This window comes from Cucumis melo, chromosome 7, assembly GCF_025177605.1.
Source record: "Cucumis melo cultivar AY chromosome 7, USDA_Cmelo_AY_1.0, whole genome shotgun sequence".
Taxonomy (NCBI): Eukaryota; Viridiplantae; Streptophyta; class Magnoliopsida; order Cucurbitales; family Cucurbitaceae; genus Cucumis; species Cucumis melo.
The window spans coordinates 12,228,050-12,234,598 of NC_066863.1; the positions used below are offsets into that span (position 1 = coordinate 12,228,050).

The following is a 6,549-nucleotide window of genomic DNA, read 5'->3' on the forward strand; positions in this document are numbered from 1 at the left end:
TCACTCGGTAATGAGAAGTTTTATATGAAATTTACATGCAAATTGCATGTAAATTATTTCATATCTTATCAACACCTAATCAAATCATTAACTCTTTAATGAAATTAGTGGGCTTCAATTCATAACCGGCTGCCACATTTCCCATTAACGTTAATTAATAAAGTAATTAGTCATAAGGGTACTTTGGTCATTTGACCAACTTAAGTCAAAGTCAAACTTTGACTTTTCCTAGTCAAAAGTCAACTTTTTGACTTTTTACTAATTTTTCCATCTTCACTAATTCTAACCTCCCGAGTATGAATCCGTATTCATTTCTCTAGAATTCAAATCATATTTGAATATAAATTCGGTCAATGTTCATAATCAACATGTTGACTTTTTGACCGTTCTCTAAACTTTGTAAGCTTTTAAATATGAATCTATATTCATATTTGTTTAAATCATATTTAAACACAAACTTAAAGTTTATTTTTACTGACTTATATCTTATATATTTGTCGGTTTTTCTCTCTTTATCTTTATTCGAACAATTCGAATTACTTCAACATACTTGTTCTTAGTTGAATCCATATGAGCTAGTAGGGGAACCTAATGGACCTATAGATCATGGGCTCCAACGATTCAAGATTAACTGGCTAAACTCTTTTAGACCAAGGTTAATCAACATTCGTTAACTAAAGATTCATTCCACTAAAGACTCTTAGTTGCACTCCCCTTACTATAGATATATTTTTGTCCACCTGATATAACCATAATGGGTAAGTCGATCCTTCACAGGTTGTTCGTAATCTTGACTGGGTCAAAATACCGTTTTACCCCTCGAGATTATATCTTGCTTTTTAAGACCCACTGATCCACTATTGAACAATTGGTTTAAGGTCTAACCTATAAACCAGAATCCTTCTCGAGCCAATGAGAAGGTGGGGCCCCTTGTTCAAGACTTGGATTCAGTCCTTAAGGGAACAACCTATTTACTATCCCAAAAGTGGGTAGGAGTGAATTCTATCTTGCACCCTATGTCCCTAGCTATCCACTCGGTCTTACCCCTGAAATGGGAGGCTTATTGAGCCAGTGATGTTGAGCTGCCCTCACCTATGCAGATCTAAGGATACTACTGAATGAATAGAAGTTCATAGTTAGCTCAGGATTAAGATCAGGTTACTTAGGTCTTCATAAATGAAATAGTCAGTTTATAGTTTACGGTGTTATAACTAAAAGTGACTACTTCGTGGTTCCAGTCTTATGTAAACCATTTACATAGGACGCCCCTACTCCCATGTCTCTACATGAACGATTCAGGATTACATCGTTTGTACTAACTACGGAGCGAGTCGCATCCATAATGTTTATCCAGAATAAGGCGCCCAACCGTATTCATACACTACATACCATTTGGGCTATTAACTTGAATTTAATCGATGTTTATGTCTTTACATAAAGCTCAAGTATGTATGACAAACTAGTAAATAACCTTGGGACTTTAAATTTATTGGTTTTAAGATTATAGTATTCAATAATAAATTTTATTGAATTAAATAACAAAGTATGAGTTTTAGGACATAAATTCTAACAACAGGTCCACTATGGAAAATACCAAAAATGCCCCATCAACAACGCATGCATAATATATTTAGTACACGATCGTTTAGATTTGGCTATTGTTTGGTACACGATCGTTTAATTTGATTACGTTTAAATTTGGTTACACGATCGTTTAGATTTGAATCTAAATCTAAACAATTTTTTTTCAAAATTTGGTACACGATCGTTTAGATTTGGCTAAATGATTTGTTTTAATTCTTTTGTTACACAATCGTATAGGTCTACACGAAGATTTTTTTTTACACGATCGTTTACCTTTTTTACACGATCGTTTACATTTGACTACTCCAATCTAAATGATTTTTTTCAAGATTATTTATACACGATCTTTTAAACTTTGCAATTTTTTGTACACGGTCATTTAGATTTTGCTTAATTTTAATATATTATTTATATTTAGTACATGATTTTTATATTTATATTTAGTACATGATCTTGTGAACAACCAAATAAAAGTTTGAAAAAAATAGATATTTTATATTTGATACACAATCTTGAACGAAATAACAATTTGAAAAAAAAGAAGAGGAAAAGAAAAAAGATGATGGAAAGAAAGACGATAAAATACACAGATGAAAAGGCGAAGAAAGACAGAGAAGAGAGACGATAAAAGGGAATGACATACATGAAATATTTTAAAAATAGTTAACTATATGGGCTTTGTTACACAGGTCGCAAAAATTTTACCCGTTTGTTATATTTATGAAAGTTTCCCTATTTCAAATTAGTCATTTTAATTCAACTTCCATGATTAGGTTTAAAATGTCTCTACAAACAGAATAATTAAATCTAAATAAAATAGTGGCTAAATGAATCTTCAGCCCAGGATAATGTTTGGGATTTATTTTTTAAATTATGGATTAGGTTCCTCCATACGAAGCGATTTGTTGACAGTCAACATGATTTATTTGGTCAAGTTCATCAGAACTTGAAAACAGATGATAGAGAATGACGGGAAAAATTAACACAAAATAACTACAATACATCATCCAAATCGTGGGAGTAGAAAAATTGTCATAGATTTAAGATTAAGGCAAATCATACTCCTCAAAGGAAAAATCATAGCCCATATGTGTTATCAATATAACTTGACTTAATAGTAAGTAATCAATACAATCAAATAAATTATATTATTGAGATCGAAACAGAAGGCATTCAACTCAATAACTACCCTGAACATTAACCTTCAAAAACTAAATGAGAGAAATGCGTAAGAAAACTAAAAAAAAAATAAGTGCAAATATATAATATTAGTAAACCTTGATAGAAGTAGGAAGGCAGTCAGCTACAAGACCGAATCCATCCTCCTCATTAAAGGATGTCATGCTTGAAGTTTCGTTGAAGGGATGGCTTTCTTGTATAACTTTCATGGAAAAGTTATATAGGATCAATGGTGTATATCTCATGTTATCCTCCATCCATGCAAAGTAAAAAATATAGGGCCAAGAATACAACTATTCAATTTGTTGAATAAAAGAAATCAGAAACTTTCATAACGGCAGCTAACAAGAACATTGAAAATGTTAAAATTCACTCTAGAAACAACTAGGTCGGTAGTAAGATTAAGTGAAATCCCTCCTCCATCCAATAAAGGGGCGTCGTATATGGAAGATCGAATAGGTGGAGATTTTGGAGTTATTGGAAATGGAGAATGGGGAATCAATATCTTATCAATCTACTAATCAATATCCTATAAAGTCAAGCAGAATGTTGGAGGCTTTGAAATCTAGGTAAATAAACTAAAGTTAAACATACTTAGGGTGGATAATGGCGAATAGAGTATTTACGACGAATCAATGACAAGTATGGCGAGCAAGGGAGCTGCGACATTCGAATGGTAGCAGGTAGCGGCAACGTTCAGATGGTAGAAAGTAGAGGCGGCGTTCGGATGGCGGATTGTAAGAAAAGGAAGAGGGAAATCGGAGGGTAGCCACGACGTTCAGAGGGTGGATTGTGAGAAAATGATTAGGAAAAATGGTGGGTAGTCACAAAGTTCGGATGGTGAGTTGCGAGAAGAGGAAGAGGGAAATCAGATGGCACTACAAGAAAATGGGCTTTTAATTGCTTTGGAGGTTAACCCTTTTACAATAGGCTATTAAAAAGAAAAAAAAGGGGGAAAATCCCGCCCAAGAAAAAAAGAAAAAGAGGGAAAAAAAAGGGCAATATGTGCGCGTTTCCTCTTTTTCATTTTCCACATTGCTCTAGTCCGTCTGAAAGGGTATGAAGAATGAAAGGGGCCGATCTGAAAGAATGAAAAACCCTAGTCCTTGGATCTCACGATTTCTGTTCGTCTCTTTACTGCCAGCGGTCGTTCTACCAACGACGACCGTTCAACCGAAAAACAAGAGCAAAAAGTCCCTCCCTCTCTCGACGGCTGTTCAACCGTCTGTCGAACATTGCTCCATCACCGAGCGTTGTTCTTCTTCAATTTGGTCAAGGTCGCTCTGTCGTCGTCGTTCCGAGCGTTCTTCTTCAGCCGAACGTTCATTCGTTCCAAACATCTTCAGCCGAATGTTCATTCGTTCCAAACTTCTTCAGTCGAACGTGAAGGTCAAGCGTTGTTCTATACGCCGTTCTCAACACGCTTCTTGAGGTTTAGATCTTTTCAAGCTTCTTTGCGTTTTTCAGCTTCGATTGGTTCTTCTTCCAGTGTCTTGATTTTGTTAAAGGAGAGTGGTGGAGATTTAATAGTTAGGTTAAATCTTGTGGTACGCCCCCTTCTTCTTTTTTCTTAATCGTTTCATTTCACTCTAAAACATATACTAAATCCTCAAATTTAATTATTTGCCTTCCACTATTTCAAAGTTTGCTGAGCTTCTCCCTATTTTGGAAGTGCTGAAGATTTAATAGTTAGGCTAAATCTTGTGGTACGCCCCCTTTTTCTTCTTCCTTCAATCGCTTTAAATCAAATCTATCACTGCCTTCCTCCACTTTGCCTTCACATACACCATTGTTAACTCTCTCTTTAGGTACGCTTCTTAAATTTTTTGGTTTCTTTTTAATTTTATATATCATCTATTACCTTTAACCTTGATTTTGAATGTTTTTCGAGAAATTCCATTCTGTTTTGCTGTGATGTTATTAAAAATGAATTGTATATGAAAATCTTACTCATCGCATTCCAATTGTGTATTGTTTTCTTTCTTACTATTTAACTTTATTTTGCTTCTTACTATTGTAATTCTCTTTTATTATATTGAAACTTGCTTTACCTTGAGAGGTTGAGCTTCAGGACATAAGCCTCAAAATTCTTTTAAAAGACCTAAAATTTTCTTCTTTGTAAATGGTGCTTACGGTGTTCTGAAATCTGCAAGTCTTTACTGGATACCTGTTAGCTGAATCTCTCATTGGACCTGGAGGTTTAAGCTTTGTCAGTGAAATGTGCAAGTATGTAACATTTATGTCCATCTCATTCAGTTGACAAATTTATGAACTTTTCTCCCTGATTCTTTTCTGTTGTAACATTCTGTTTTATTATAAAGCTAGATTTTCCTTTTTATGTGCTTATGTGAAATTATAGCTTCGATATGTCTTACATTCTGATGAGAGTGTATTCCAGTTGTACAGTGATTTTTTTGTTTTTATTTTAATTAACCTTTCATTTTATTTTATTTTTAAGTTTGTGTATTTTTGTGTTGTATCGCCCAAATGGTCACATTTTCAAGATCACAATTCTGATTTTGATTCTTTGTACAGTGCTTTTCAGTATAGGATGAACTTATCATGCCTCATGGTTTCAGTTCTTTTTCTTTTTAATTTTATTAATCTTGCAAATTCATGTTCTTAGGTAGATTCATTTTTTGGATTTTAGATATGTTGATAAGATGTTTTTGAAAATTTTAGCTATGAATATGAACAAGTATTTGTCAATGTCACACATTTATTATGCACTTGAGTTATGAGTATCCATCCTAATTCCTATATTGTACTCACGTTTATTATGCACTCTTGTTCAAGTGTCTTCAAATATGATTGAAGTGTTTTGGGCAACACTAGTATCTAATTGTTTCCCATCTCTGTGTGCAGTGCCTCTCTTTTTCTCACATATTCTCAAATCTATTTCTTCTACTATCTATTATTGTTATTGTCCAAAATGGTTGCTCGTCATATTTTTATTTATCATCATGCTTTTACACAATCTTTTCATGGAGAGTACTTGTGAAATTTTGTGTGCCGTGAAATTTTGAATCTCAGTCTAGTTATCGCCTGTACAAGCATTGGAATGTATTATGAATTTTGTTTCTGAATGCGGATTATAGTCGAAATAAGAGAGAGTATCGGTATTATAGTCTAAGAGCTCTCTTCCTCTTCCTGTAATTCTTAAATTGTTTCGAATAATCTTTGCTGTATGTCGATATTTTGAGTGAATTACTGCAAAAACTTATGAGTGTATGTCTTTTTATAGTTTGTTCACCTTTTATAACAATGGACTAATTTGTGTTTGGATGAAGTACTTGATAAATGTAGAATGTTAACTTCATTACTTATGTTGTTCAGGTAGTGGAGAGTTCTTTATTAGTTTTATGTTGTCCATATATGTTTTTTTTTTATAGAAACGTATGAGTTATGTATTATTAACAAAGTTTAGGAAGTTGCAACTTAGTACGTACATTCTTTAACTATTAACTTCTATCTAGCTTTTTGAACTAAAATCTTTGTGTATAAACTTAATTATTCGTTTAGTTTTTGTTCATATTTTTTTGTAGGTTGATGAAAGAACAATTGTACAAAGCCCAAGAATGTGATGGCCAAGAATTGTACAAAGCCCTATTACCTTTTTATAACGAATGGATAGTATAGGTTGATCATCATGTTGGATTACATGATATATTAGTGACTATCTTTTTTGAGAATACATAACCATAGAAATAGCATCTTGTACAGAGCATTATAAATATTTTGAGTTGTATTTTGCGCACGGCAATATGTAAGAATCATTTTTTGTTA

At 33.2% G+C, this 6,549-nt stretch overlaps 1 long non-coding RNA gene across 2 annotated transcripts; it reads left to right on the forward strand.

Annotated features, from left to right (window-relative positions):
* Window positions 1–3,231: 3,231 nt before the first annotated feature.
* Window positions 3,232–6,549, forward strand: LOC103495724 (uncharacterized). 2 transcript variants are annotated; one of them, XR_007822418.1, is made up of 3 exons: window positions 3,712–4,310; window positions 4,408–4,989; window positions 6,309–6,549. It is a non-coding gene; the product is annotated as an uncharacterized LOC103495724 (long non-coding RNA). The 2 variants fall into 2 exon arrangements; XR_007822417.1 differs by having other exon boundaries at window positions 3,232–4,989.